This window comes from Bactrocera neohumeralis, unplaced genomic scaffold (genome assembly GCF_024586455.1).
Source record: "Bactrocera neohumeralis isolate Rockhampton unplaced genomic scaffold, APGP_CSIRO_Bneo_wtdbg2-racon-allhic-juicebox.fasta_v2 cluster09, whole genome shotgun sequence".
NCBI classification, from domain to species: Eukaryota; Metazoa; Arthropoda; class Insecta; order Diptera; family Tephritidae; genus Bactrocera; species Bactrocera neohumeralis.
In genome coordinates this window covers 25,869,101-25,883,607 of record NW_026089622.1, presented here as the reverse complement: position 1 = coordinate 25,883,607, position 14,507 = coordinate 25,869,101, and the positions used below count along the sequence as shown (strand labels likewise).

At 35.5% G+C, this 14,507-nt stretch overlaps 1 protein-coding gene across 2 annotated transcripts in view; it reads left to right on the top strand.

The window, feature by feature from the left end:
• The window catches only part of LOC126764111 (uncharacterized), a 340,586-nt gene that overhangs the window by 80,769 nt on the left and 245,310 nt on the right, over positions 1-14,507 (top strand). The window contains exon 1 of one of the 2 annotated variants that reach the window (XM_050481906.1): positions 849-2,593. The exons of the other annotated variant lie outside the window; for it this stretch is intronic. The gene's annotated coding sequence lies outside the window, so the exon portion shown is untranslated. Of the gene's footprint in view, positions 1-848; positions 2,594-14,507 lie in introns of those variants that run through there. 2 annotated transcript variants of the gene reach the window in all.

Genomic DNA, 14,507 nt, shown 5'->3' with positions numbered 1-14,507 from the left:
GAATTAGGCATTGACTTTTGTTCGCGCATTCCCAAGTTATCGCTTCTCAAAACGCTTGAGAATTTTTCAACATCTATATTATTTTCATCAAGAAATCTAATAAGTTCAATTTATGTTGATTAACACCGTTAGCATTCCCTATAAAAATGTTCAATAAACTAATTTTTTACTCAAAAGAGTTTGCAACATTCGGTTATGTGATTTGATTATCTTTTGAATCCTGTTTTGCATTGTAGACATAAATTGTGTCACACATTGGGTCAAGTTGAAAATCATAGTTTCAACGCTTCCATTTGGTTGGTTTTGGGGCAATTGCATTTGTGCAGTGTTGTCTTTCACCACATTTGCATAGTTCCATTGTCTAGCATTATTTCTAATAGTACCCGGTTTTGAAACATGGTCAGGGATTTCATATTTTTGCTAGAAAGAATATTTACCATTTGAGTACGACGTGCATGAATTCCGTTTTTAAGTCTTTATATATAGGGCAACTCCTATGGTTTGCGGTGTGATTTCTCCCCACAATTACGAGATTTTTTATTTAAATCCTCTTTCTTAAGAGCACATTTCGATAAGGAATGAAAATCACCACACACCACGCAGACACTGCTTAGGGTGCAATATGATTTCGTGTATCCTTACTCTCGACAGTTTGTGCATTGTACTAGACCATTTCTTTTGTTTGGTCTCTAAACGGTAATTCTGCGATGGGACCGTTATTTTAGGTTGTGTAGTTTTTGTTAAGTTTGGTAGAATTTGGCATCAATTCTATTTTAGACATTGGTCGAGAGACTTTGTTCCTGTTAAAAATGTTTACCACCGATTTAATATAAAACCTTTTTTTCCATTGCTTCTTTGACATCATTAGAGTGTACCGAAGACTCTATACCTTTTATGACAACTACTAGCCCTTTCGAGCTCTTCAGTTGGTAAGAGTAGTAATTCTTGTTATTATTTGAGAAGCATTTGACAACATCCATGAAACTTTTTTCAGTGCAAGTTTGAATTTTTGTTTCATATATATATGTTACCTTTTTCAAGGGCACTATGTGAAAATTGTTTTGAGACAAGCGCATTTGAGCTCCGCTCACGCAAATTGATTGGAGGGTGTTTGGCATTCACGACTGTGGTGGTATCTTTTGCATCAGCATAGGCTCTTTGCTCAGTAAGGCAAATCTTTTGCCATTAACAATTTCTGGCTTTTACCATATGCCGTGCCTGTTTGAAATTTTTTGGTATTCACCGCTGATTTAATTGCATTTGATTTCCTTTTTACATTTATATAGTTATCAATATCATACGTATACGTACGTTACGAGCGCTGTTGAAATAGTCTGCATCATGTTTGGAAAAATACCGTCCATACGCAGAGATTTAAACAATTTGAAACCGTTTATTGCCTAAAGTATTTTGACCTTCTTTATGTTAATACAGGTTAGAAATTTTTAGCGTCGGCACTCTGAAAAATTCGTGTGATGATTTTTGGCAAGTTCATTAGTGTCGTTACTTGTTTATCGATCAGTATTCTTTGGTTTTCATATTTAGCTTTCAGTGCTTCCAAAGCCAAATTGAAATTGTCGTCATTAAGGGTGAACTGTGTGACTATTACGCCTGCTTGACCTTTGGTTTTGTATCTGAGGTGATACAACTTTTGCGCTTTCGATAATTTAGGATGGTTTATGTACAGGCCCGTGAACATGTTCTGGAAGGACATGTCCCGGAAAGACGGCCAATCTTCAAAACCTCCGTAAAAGGTTTCTGGGTCACACCTGTTTTAAGCGCGTAGCTCCTGTAGGTGTATTTTGATTTTTTTCGTTATTAACCGTTTTGTTATATTGTATATTAAAATATTGTTAACATTTTTCTCAGTGTAAACTGATTTACGGTATCTAATCTAAGCGATAAAGTATAATAAACTGTATACTCTTTTAAGTAAATAATAGTTAGTTTTTTATTGTACACAACTCTATATATGGTATATGTCGATTATTTATAGGCGTTACAAACATTTCTTAAGACAGTGTTTATTTATTGATGTATATTTTTTTTGCCGCAGATATATCAGATTGCACTTCAGCCAGCGTTTTTTCCAATCCTCTAAGCACTTAAAAACTCATTTAGCTCCTTCTTCGATGCAGTATTTATCTCTTCAATTGTCGAATACCGTAGTCTTTTCATGAATCTCTTTAGTTTAGGGAACAAAAAATAATAACAGGGGAACAGGTCTGTGGAATACAACAGTGCTCGCGCACTTAGTTTTGTCTTTCACAAAAAATTCTATACAGGCTCTTTGGACTAACCAAAAATCGAAGATGAACCAAAACACTCCAAATAAAAAAATCAAAAATAGAATATGCATGGCCTGCGAAAAAATTCGTGATTCTTCATGTACAGAGTAAATTATAGTTTTTAATGACTCAACCTTTAGCCTTCTCACCGAAAAAAACGAATAACAAGTTTTTATATGTAATAAATTTTTTCAGTCTTGGTACGACTACAAATTAAGATGGGAACCTAAAGAATATGGAGGGGTGCACATGCTGCACGTCCCTTCGGATCACATCTGGCGTCCGGATATAGTTCTATATAATAAGTAAGTACTTAATACATATATAATATCTACATATATGCTATGTTAAGCTGAGTGAATTATACTCGTATATACAAAATGCAACCTAATACACTAGCATTATTTCTTTCCTTATTGACGTAAACACCGTTTACGCGGTTATAGCTGAGGTTACAAACGCGTCAGTCGTTGTTTCTTTTCGCTTTTTGGCGCCAATTTGAGATTCCTAGTGTAGCCCGCTCCTGCTAGCCCCTGGTCTCTTACAGCAGGAGTATTTTCATCTATTCGGATGACATAATATTCGCCGTTTCCAAAGCGTTGTGGATCTTCGATTCTATCGCACACATCAGATGTTTTCATCGTTCATGCTTGTCACCATAGTCACCAAGTTTGGTGTTTGTTTGTCGAGAGAGGACTTTACTTCGCAACTGCCTACTCAGTCCGAAGTAGTACTTGTTGACAAGACTTATTATTCTTCGGACTTCGAGGCTGACGTTGTTTTTGGTGTAAGTCTTGGTTCCAAGATAGACGAAATTATCTAAGAATTCGAAGTTATGACTGTCAGCAAGATATTGGAGCCAAGTCGCGAGTGCGACGATTGTTTGTTTGATGACAGAAGTTATTTCGTCTAGCCTTTCTTTACTACCAGACCCATTTGCCTCGCTTTCTTATCCAGTATGGTGAAAACAGAACAGACAGCTGAGTTGTTGAGTCCAATATCATCGGCGTACGCCAGCAGCTGTACACTCTTATAGAAGAATGTTCTTTCTCTATTCAGCTCTACAGCTCGAATTATTTTCTCCAGGAATAGATTGCGACTTCTTGCACGATAGGGAGTTGCCTTGTCTGAAACCCCGTTTGCTGCCGAACGGCTCAGAGAGGTCCTTTTTGATCCTGACTGAGGTTTTGGTATTGCTCAAAGTCAGTTCATTCAGCCGTATTAGTTTTTTAAGGATACCAAATTCAGCTGCTGTCAAAAGCAGCTTTGAAATCGACGAAGAAGACGTACACTACTTACTCATGTGTATAACACATTCTTAAGACTTGTGACTTGATTCGATTATACATCAACTTGTGTGATGTAAGGTAAATTTCTTAGCACGGCTTTGTAAATTGACAATTTTCAAATAATAAGAAGGGGCCAGTTTAACCGAACATTTTATATGCTTGGAACTTGCATGAATTAAAGTCAAAAAACTACCTTAAGGTACAAACAACATCTAGACATCCTGACCGACATACATATATTATGGGAGTTGGGTTGCTCTATATTACCACCAAATTTGATATATTTTTGCCAATACTACATACGTTTAACATGCTACATACCAATAATATGACCTCTGAGATTATTTAAGGTACCTGACATACCATCACCAATCATACGAAGTAAAGTTACACGGATGTTATGTGTTTGTTATATGGGGCCAAAGTCCGGTGGAAGTTATTATTTTTGGTTGGGCGTAGTACGATCCGATTTCATATATTTTTTGTTTTTATTTGTTTATTTGTTTCATTAAAATAGGTACGGATATACCATCACCAATCATGTGGAGCAAAGTCAGCCGGATTAGAAAATCGTGATATTAGTTATATATATAATAATTGATTGTTTAAAAGTTAATAAATACAATTAGCTTTTGAATTAAAAAAGAAATGTATTGCATTAATTAAAAAAGTGATTAGGGTCTGTTTTTGTGGCATTATTCGTGCGCCACCCTGTATTTGAATGCAAAAATATGAAACTATGTCTTTTGTATATGATAAAAGGAATGCCATTTTGTTGGGTTTTACAGAAACAGAATTCTCACTTAAATCACTTTCCCCCATCGACATTTTATATCACTACACTCAAAGTTAACTTTTATCGATTAATATAGTTTTATTTTTAGTTCGATTGATACTGCAAATCTTTCAACCATTCGACCATTCGACCGTACACGTGTATGTGATCTTCTTTTTACCTTTAAAATTGAAAAAGAATTTACACTGAAACTGTAACACACACCATGTTTTAACTGTATCCCAAACACTCCACTTTAACTGAATCGTACTGTATGTATACATTAATATTATAATTGAGAAACCAGGTTTTGCCTTTCGAACAGTCAGCTACTCGATTAACGATCGGCTTGATTACAATCAGTTGTTATACTCGTTTTTGAAGTTTTTCTAATGATTAAATTCATCAGCTGTTTACTATTTTATCAATGCACTTAAATTTACAGCCTGAACAACAACGCGCCGAGTTGCATTCTATTTCCAACTCGATTTCTTTTCGATTAAGAATTAATGTAGTAAAATAAGTTTTAATTTTTTGTGAATCTAAATTAGCTCTTTAATCGAGCAAAGGCCGGTTAATTGCTCTACAAACTCCTTTGCGAAAACTATAATCTTTTCTAGAACTGTACGTTATGATATAACGGCACTTTTCTACACCTTGGCAATAGCAATCCACAGTTATTTGTATTTGTTATTGTTATTTTGTATTTAATGTAAAAGTGTAATTTGTCCAATGCCAGGTTTAATAGAAAATGTAAAATTTAAAGTGACACTATTCCTTCTTTATGTGTGCAAATGGTGCGTAATTGTATCATTTATATCTATCATTAGATTAGTAAGAAAACTCACAGATCAGTATAAATTCAACTAGATATTTAAAAATTCTTATTTTTAGTTTATGGGACTACCTTATTTTAGTAATTTTTAGTACAAGAACGTATTGTTATTAGAAATAAATCATCTCCGTATTTCATAATGACATCTTACATCTTGACCGCTGTATGCGGTATAAAGTTAACCAGAAGTGGGTTTGGAGGCTAGGAAAAGTATTGACCAGACTCTGAAAATCATTATGAAGTATACGAGGGCTATGGGAACCAAAAACCTTTTTTTATATTTTAGAGATTGAATGACATTTTCAGTAAAAAGTAGACAATTTGCACTTAAGTCCATATATTTAGTATCTGTGGGGTAAGTTATATTCCGATTTCGGTCAACCATTTCGACAAGCTGGATGTCATGACTCTTTGTACAAAGTTTTCTTCAAATAACTTCATTGGTGTTTGATTTGTGTGTTGTAAAACAAAACAGGAAAAAGGAATTTAAAATTTTCTTATATGGAAAACAGGTGTAATTTTATTTCATTTGTACTTCATTGACAAATCCTGATGAAGTGCTTCAGCCAAATGCATTAGAGCCATTGCTTAACGTAGGATGTCACGATGAACACGAAAATAACAAAAAGTGATATCGTCATTTTCATTTGAGCGCTAAGAAGTGCTATTTTCAGTGCACCCTCGCCGTCCACCTTGCTGTACGTGAACCTGTAGATAACCTTTTAAAGGTTTTTATCTCCATCTTAAAATACTACTGAGGGTCTAATTAGTTCACAATAGTTATCTAACTGATAATGTTTCCTATTAGGGAAACAGTCAGATGGTGCTCAAACGACGACTTATAGAGCCATAAACATAAAATTTCCAACCAATTTTATGTTTTATTTATGGACGGACATAGGATTATTTTTATCCTTAATACAATACTTTAGCGTTCAAGGTATACGGAGGTGTTTTGTAATTCGCTCCGTGTATTCAAATTTTGCAAAAGTAAACAAATAAAAATAATAAGATAAAAACAAACAATCGAATAAAAATCGGTTCACACAAACTGTTAGTAATAATATAAACAAATAGTGCACAAAACAAATATATAAAAAAAAAAAACAAAACAAAAATAAAAATAATGAGTGCTTCGCAGCCTCAGCAGCAAGGCCGTAGGCATTCCTTAAATGCCTACTTCAGCTTTGTCGACCCAACAATAATAACAACTACTGGCAATAAAAAGGGTAACGGCGATGATGAGTCATCGCGACGATCAGCAGAAAAGGGAACGCAGCTAAGAACGCAGTCAGCAGAAGCAGCAGAAGACAACAATGCGCTCACAGTAACCAGTCCGCAGGTACCAGCAAGCGCGCAGCTAACTAATCACAACGCAAGGTGAGAACGTAATAAAAACGGCCCGTCTGTACAAACAGGCATTGACCGCTACGTCAATATAAAAAGGAAATTAAGTCCTTCAAAGTCATCGGTCAATCCTAAAAATTTTCAAGGCGGCACACCAAATAAAAATAAAACGGAAGTTTTAAATGGCAACAGATTTGCCATACTAAGCAATGGTTCAGACGACGATGCGAAGGGTACCACCACAGCCGTCAATGCCAAACCACCTTCAATATATTTGCGCGAGCGTAGCAGTAATGCTCTTGTTGCTGAATTAAGTAAATTTGTAGGTAGTAACAATTTTCATATAGTGCCTTTGAAAAAAGGCAATATAGTACATAGATGAAACAAAAATTCAGTCATAGCCTGAAAAAAGTTTTATGGAAATTTTTGTCAAATAAAAACAAGAATTATTATTAGTATCAACTGAAGAGCTCTAAGGGCCTAGTTGTTGTAATCAATAGTATAGAGTCCGCCGTAGACACTAGTGAAGTCAAAAAAGCATTGGAAGAATGCGGTTTTGGAATTAAAACAGTTGCAAATATAATTAATAGAAACAAAGTACCACAGCCAATGTTTAAAATTGAACTGTTGCCGAATTCGAATCAACTTAAAAAAAAATGAGACCCATCCTATATACAATCTGAAATACTTGCTGCATCGTTCACTGCCAGACCCATTTATTTTGCTGTGGAAGAACCAACGGCGCGGGTGTTGAACGATATCAATATCATCGGCATACGCAATGTACACTCTTATAAAAGATGGTAATATCGCTATTTAGTTCTAAATCATATTTTCTCTACGAAGAAATGTTTGTGTGGTATGTGGTGAGAGGTCCTTCCCGATTCCCTGACGGAGCTTTTCGTGTTACTCAACGTCAGTTTACACAGCCGTATTAGTTTTGCGGGGATACCAAATTCAGACATCGCGGCATAAAGGCAGCTCCTTTTCGTGCTGTCGAAAGCAGCTTTGAAATCGACGAAGAGGTGGTGTGTGTCGATTCATCTTTCACTTTTTCAAGATTTGGCGCATGGTGAATATCTGGTCGGTTGTTGATTTTCCATAAAAGCCTCACTGATAACCAATCAGTTGTCACGGTGGCATTCTTTCACACAATACGCTCGATAGAACCTTATATGCGATGTTCAAGGCTAATGCCACGGTAGTTGGCGCAGATTATAGCTCCTTTTTTATGGATTGGGCATAACACTTCAAAACGTTGGGCACCTCTCGTCCGACCAATTTTGCAAAGAAGCTGATGCTAATGTTCTTCGCCGCCGTGTTTGAATACTGTGGCAAATGCAACTGCCGCTTTGTTGTTTTTCATCAATTGCTATTCAAATTCATGGTCGGGTAATGGAACGTCTGCTCCATCGTCATCGATTGGGGAATCGGGTTCGCCTCTGTTGTGCATTCAGTGCCATTCAGCAATTTATGTCTCCATATCTAACAAAACATGATCACCTTTGGGGGTTTAATAAAATCTTGAAAAAGCCGCCGCATTTTTTCGTAAAATTTTCGAGCATTACCCCTGTCGGCCAGCTTATCAAGCTCTTCGTACTCACGCTTTTCGGTCTCCTTCTTTTTCTGTCTACAAATGCGTCTCGCTTCCCACTTCAACTCTTGGTATCTATCCCATCCCGCACGTGTTGTGGTCAATCGTAACGTTGCGAAGTAGGCAGCCTGTTTTCTCTCCGCTGCGAGACGACACTCCTCGTCAACAGTAATAACTACTGGCAATAAAAAGGGTAACGGCGATGATGAGTCATCGCTACGATCAGCAGAAAAGGGAACGCAGCTAAGAACGCAGTCAGCAGAAGCAGCAGAAAACAACAATGCGCTCACAGTAACCAGTCCGCAGGTACCAGCAAGCGCGCAGCTAACTAATCACAACGCAAGATGAGAACGTAATAAAAACGGCACGTCTGTACAAACAGGCATTGCCCGCCACGTCAATATAAAAAGGAAATTAAGTCCTTCAAAGTCATTCGTCAATCCTAAAAAATTTCAAGGCTACACACAAATAAAAATAAAACGGAAGTTTTAAAAATTTGCCATCGCAATGGTTCAGACGACGATGCGAAGGGTACCACCACAGTCGTCAATGCCAAACCACCTTCAATATATTTGCGCGAGCGTAGCAGTAATGCTCTTGTTGCTGAATTAAGTAAATTTGTAGGTAGTAACAATTTTCATACAGTGCCTTTGAAAAACAAAAAATGAAACAAAAATTCAGTCCTAGCCTGAAAAAAGTTTTATGGAAATTTTTGTCAAATAAAAACAAGAATTATTATTAGTATCAACGGAAGAGCTCTAAGGGCCTAGTTGTTGTAATCAAGAGTATAGAGTCCGCCGTAGACACTATTGAAGTCAAAGAAGCATTGGAAGAATGCGGTTTTGGAATTAAAACAGTTGTAAATATAATTAATAGAAACAAACTACCACAGCCAATATTTAAAATTGAACTGTTGCCGAATTCGAATCAACTTAAAAAAAATGAGACCCATCCTATATACAATCTGAAATACTTGCGGCATCGTAGAGTAACTGTGGAAGAACCACATAAAAGAAACGGTCCGGTGCAATGTACTAACTGCCAAGAATATGGGCATACTAAATCTTAGATATAGATAGATCGCTTATGACAGCTGATACATGTACAGACTTATCATCCGATCATCCTCTTGTACTAATAAAGTTATACGAACAGCCCATGATATTTAGCCAAAAGTTTCTCTAACATCATATAAAACTAACTGATTGAAGTATTGAAAATAAATCAGCAGCCATATCAATATTGATTGCAAAATAAATACAGAAAGAGACATTGATGAAAATATAAGAGAAATTAATGACCTAATAACTAATACAGCTGTACTGGCAACACCAAAAAGAAACAATAAATCAGTTGGTTTTAGAAAGATCATCAATAATGAAATAGAGAAACTTGTAAATGAGAAAAGGCGAACTAGGCGGGAATGGCAGTTAAATCGCTCCCCTTCAACTCCGCTTCAACTGAAATCTGCTTTACGAAAGTTAAAAAAAGCGCTTAAACGCGAAGAAGAACAAACACTAAAAATTATATAAAGAAATTGTGTCCAAATTCTAGCAAGCAAAACTCACTTTGGAAAGCCCAAAAGTCTTTCAAGCCACCAGTAGATTCCAATATGCCTCTAAGACAGTTGAATGGTAATTGGGCACGTAGTGATAAGGATAAGGCAAATTGCTTTGCAAATCACCTAGAAAAGGTATTTCATCCCAAATGCCCTAAGAACAACTTTGAGTTGCCAACCTTGCCTAATACCGCAAACGAGTCGCATGTGTCTATTAGGACTTCTACTTCTGAAGTTACTAGAACAATAAAAGAACTTAACCCAAAAAAGTCACCAGGATATGATAATATTACCCCAAAAATGCTAATTGAGTTACCAAATATTGCCGTAGAAGTGCTCTCTTTGCTCTTCAATGGAATTCTTAATCTCGGACACTATCCTAATTCATGGAAAAAGTCGCAGATTATCTTGGTAGACAAACCTGGGAAAGACTTAACACAGCCGTCTTCATACAGACCAATCAGTCTTCTACCCTGTCTTTCTAAAATATTTGAAAGAGTGTTACTATCAAAGATGTCTCCTTTCCTCCACGAAAATAATATAATACCAACGCACCAATTCGGGTTTCGTGAAAAAATAGCACGATAGAGCAAGTAAATAGAATTACTAACGAAATAAGAAAAGCATTTGAGCACAGAGAGTACTGTTCAGCTTTATTTCTAGACGTGGCCCAGGCGTTTGATAAGGTATGGCATGAGGGCCTTTTATATAAGATTAAAAGTATTGTACCTATTCAGAATTGTATAAAACATTGGAGTCTTATTAAAAAGAAATAAAATTTATGGTAAAAGTGGGAGATTTGATATCTGATGAAAGACAGATAATTGCTGGTGTACCCCAGGGCAGTGTTTTAGGCCCAACACTATACATCATATATACAGCAGATCTTCCAACAGCTAACAATGTATTAACTTCAACTTTTGCGTATGACACAGCTATAGTGTGCCGTAACAACTACCACATTTTGGCATCAAGAATATTAGCGGAGCATTTAACTTCTTTCGAAGAATGGCTAGTGAACTGGCGTATAAATGTGAATGAACAAAAGTGTAAGCATATTACATTTCCGCTAAGACCAAAAATGTGCCCGGCAGTGAACATAAACAATATTTTAGTACCCCAAGCGAGAGAGAAGACTTACGTGGAGAAAACATATATCTAGTAAAACAAGAACAAACGTTAACTTCGGTTGTACCGAAGCTAAATACCCTTCACAGGTGCATTTCTGTTAGTAACTATGTGTTCAGTTTGTATGGAAGCTATACATATGCTATAATAATCCTTTCTGAACAATTTTTTGGAGATTATATTGTTACATTTAACAGTAATCCATGCCAAATTTCGTGAAGATACCACGTCAAATGCGAAAGTTTTCCATACAAGCACGGCAGCTATATGCTATATTGAGCCGATCTGCACAACTTCTTTCGATATTACATGTTTGCTTTAAAAAATCATCTGTACCAAATTTTATGAATATATCTTGTCAAATGTGAAAGTTTTCCATACAAGAACTTGATTCCGATCGTTCAGTTTGTATGACAGCTATATGCTATAGTTAACCGATCTGCCGATTTTTGCTGAAAATAATCTGTACAAATTTCATTAATATATCTTGTCATATTACATGATTTCAGATGTTCTTTATGGCAAAAAACATCTGTCAATTTCCAAACATTGTTATTAGAATATATCTTGTCAAATATATCTTGTCAAATGTGAAAGTTTCCATACAAGAACTTGATTCCGATCGTTCAGTTTATTGTATGACAGCTATTACATTGCTGCCTATAGTTAACCGATTTCTAATACATCTTGTCATTTTTTCTTCGGAGATCGTTCACATTAGTGTAGTTAACCGATCTAAACAATTTCTTCGGAGATTACATTGCTGCCTTAGAAAATAATCTATTCCAAATTTCGTGAATATATCTAGTCAAATGTGAAAGTTTTCCATACACGAACTTGATTCCGATCGTTCAGTTTGTATGGCAGCTATATGCTATAGTTAACCGATCTGATCAATTTCTTCGGAGAATTACATTGTTACCTTAGAAAATAATCTGTACCAAATTTCATGAATATATTTTGTCAAATGTGAAAGTTGTCCATACAAGAACTTGATTCCGATCGTTCAGTTTGTATGGCAGCTATATGCTATAGTTAACCAATCTAAACCATTTCTTCGGAGATTACATTGTTACCTTAGAAAATGATCAATACCAAATTTCATGAATATATCTTGTCAAATGTGAAAGTTTTCCATACAAGAACTTGATTCCGATCGTTCAGATTGTATGACAGCTATATGCTATAGTTAACCGATCTGCACCATTTCTTCGGAGATTACATTGTTGCTTTAGAAAATAATCTATACCAAATTTCATGAATATATCTTGTCAAATGTGAAAGTTTTCCATACACGAACTTGATTCCGATCGTTCAGATTGTATGACAGCTATATGCTATAGTTAACCGATCTAAACAATTTCTTCGGAGATTACATTGCTGCCTTAGAAAATAATCTATACCAAATTTCGTTAATACATCTCCATACAAGAACTTGATTCCGATCGTTCAGATTGTATGGCAGCTATATGCTATAGTTAACCGATCTGATCAATTTCTTCGGAAATTACATTGTTACCTTAGAAAATAATCAATACCAAATTTCATGAATATACATTGTCAAATGTGAAAGTTTCCATACAAGAACTTGATTCCGATCGTTCAGTTTGTATGACAGCTATATGCTATAGTTAACCGATCTAAACAATTTCTTCGGAGATTACATTGCTGCCCTAGAAAATAATCTATACCAAATTTCATGAATACATCTTGTCAAATGTGAAAGTTTTCCATACACGAACTTGATTCCGATCGTTCAGTTTATATGGCAGCTATATGCTATAGTTAACCGATCTGAACAATTTCTTCGGAAATTACATTGTTACCTTAGAAAATAATCTGTACCAAATTTCATGAATATATCTTGTCAAATGTGAAAGTTTTCCATACAAGAACTTGATTCCGATCGTTCAGATTGTATGACAGCTATATGCTATAGTTAACCGATCTGATCAATTTCTTCGGAGATTACATTGTTACCTTAGAAAATAATCAATACCAAATTTCATGAATATATCTTGTCAAATGTGAAAGTTTTCCATACACGAACTTGATTCCCATCGTTCAGATTGTATGACAGCTATATGCTATAGTTAACCGATCTAAACAATTTCTTCGGAGATTACATTGCTGCCTTAGAAAATAATCTATACCAAATTTCGTTAATACATCTTGTCAAATGTGAAAGTTTCCATACACGAACTTGATTCCGATCGTTCAGTTTATATTGCAGCTATATGCTATAGTTAACCGATCTGTACAATTTCTTCGGAAATTACATTGTTACCGTAGAAAATAATCTATACCAAATTTCATGAATATATCTTGTCAAATGTGAAAGTTTTCCATACACGAACTTGATTCCCATCGTTCAGATTGTATGGCAGCTATATGCTATAGTTAACCGATCTGATCAATTTCTTCGGAGATTACATTGTTGCCTTAGAAAATAATCAATACCAAATTTCATGAATATATCTTGTCAAATGTGAAAGTTTTCCATACAAGAACTTGATTCCGATCGTTCAGTTTATATGGCAGCTATATGCTATAGTTAACCGATCTGAACAATTTCTTCGGAGATTACATTGTTGCTTTAGAAAATAATATATACCAAATTTCATGAATATATCTTGTCAAATGTGAAAGTTGTCCATACAAGAACTTGATTCCGATCGTTCAGTTTGTATGGCAGCTATATGCTATAGTCAACCGATCTGATCAATTTCTTCGGAGATTACATTGTTGCTTTAGAAAATAATAAATATATACCAAATTTCATGAATATATCTTGTCAAATGTGAAAGTTTTCCATACAAGAACTTGATTCCGATCGTTCAGATTGTATGGCAGCTATATGCTATAGTTAACCGATCTGATCAATTTCTTCGGAGATTACATTTTTACCATAGAAAATAATCAATACCAAATTTCATGAATATATCTTGTCAAATGTGAAAGTTTTCCGTACAAGAACTTGATTCCGATCGTTCAGTTTATATGGCAGCTATATGTTATAGTGCTCCGATATCGGCCGTTCCGACAAATGAGCAGCTTCTTGAAGAGAAAATGACGTTTGCAAAATTTTAAAACGATATCTTAAAAACTGAGGGACTAGTTCGTATATATACAGACAGACAGACGGACAGACAGACGGACATGGCTAAATCGACTCAGCTCGACATACTGACCATTTATATATATACTTTATAGGGTCTCCGATGCTTCCTACTGGGTGTTACAAACTTCGTGACAAAGTTAATATACCCTGTTCAGGGTATAATAATTTGCATGAAGATAAGAGCTGCAAATTTAAATTGGCTATTAAATAAAAACTCCAAACTTAGCCTAGAAACAAAGTGGCATTCAACTGTGGGGTACGACCTGTGCAACTAATATAGACATAATACAAAGGTTCCAATCAAAAATGCTTAACCCTTTGGCTAATGGATTAGTACATTCCTGTAATCAAACACGCCTTAAAAGAAGAGATATGCCCGCGTACTAAGGAGCAATGTGTCACCAAAACAGCTCAATCACTTGCTTGAGCGTGTCTAGTTATACTCTCGCAACAATGTTGCTAAGGAGAGTATTATAGTTTTGTTCACATAACGGTTGTTTGTAAGTCCTAAAACTAAAAGAGTCAGATATAGGGTTATGTATACCAGAGTGATCAGGGTGACGAGTAGAGTC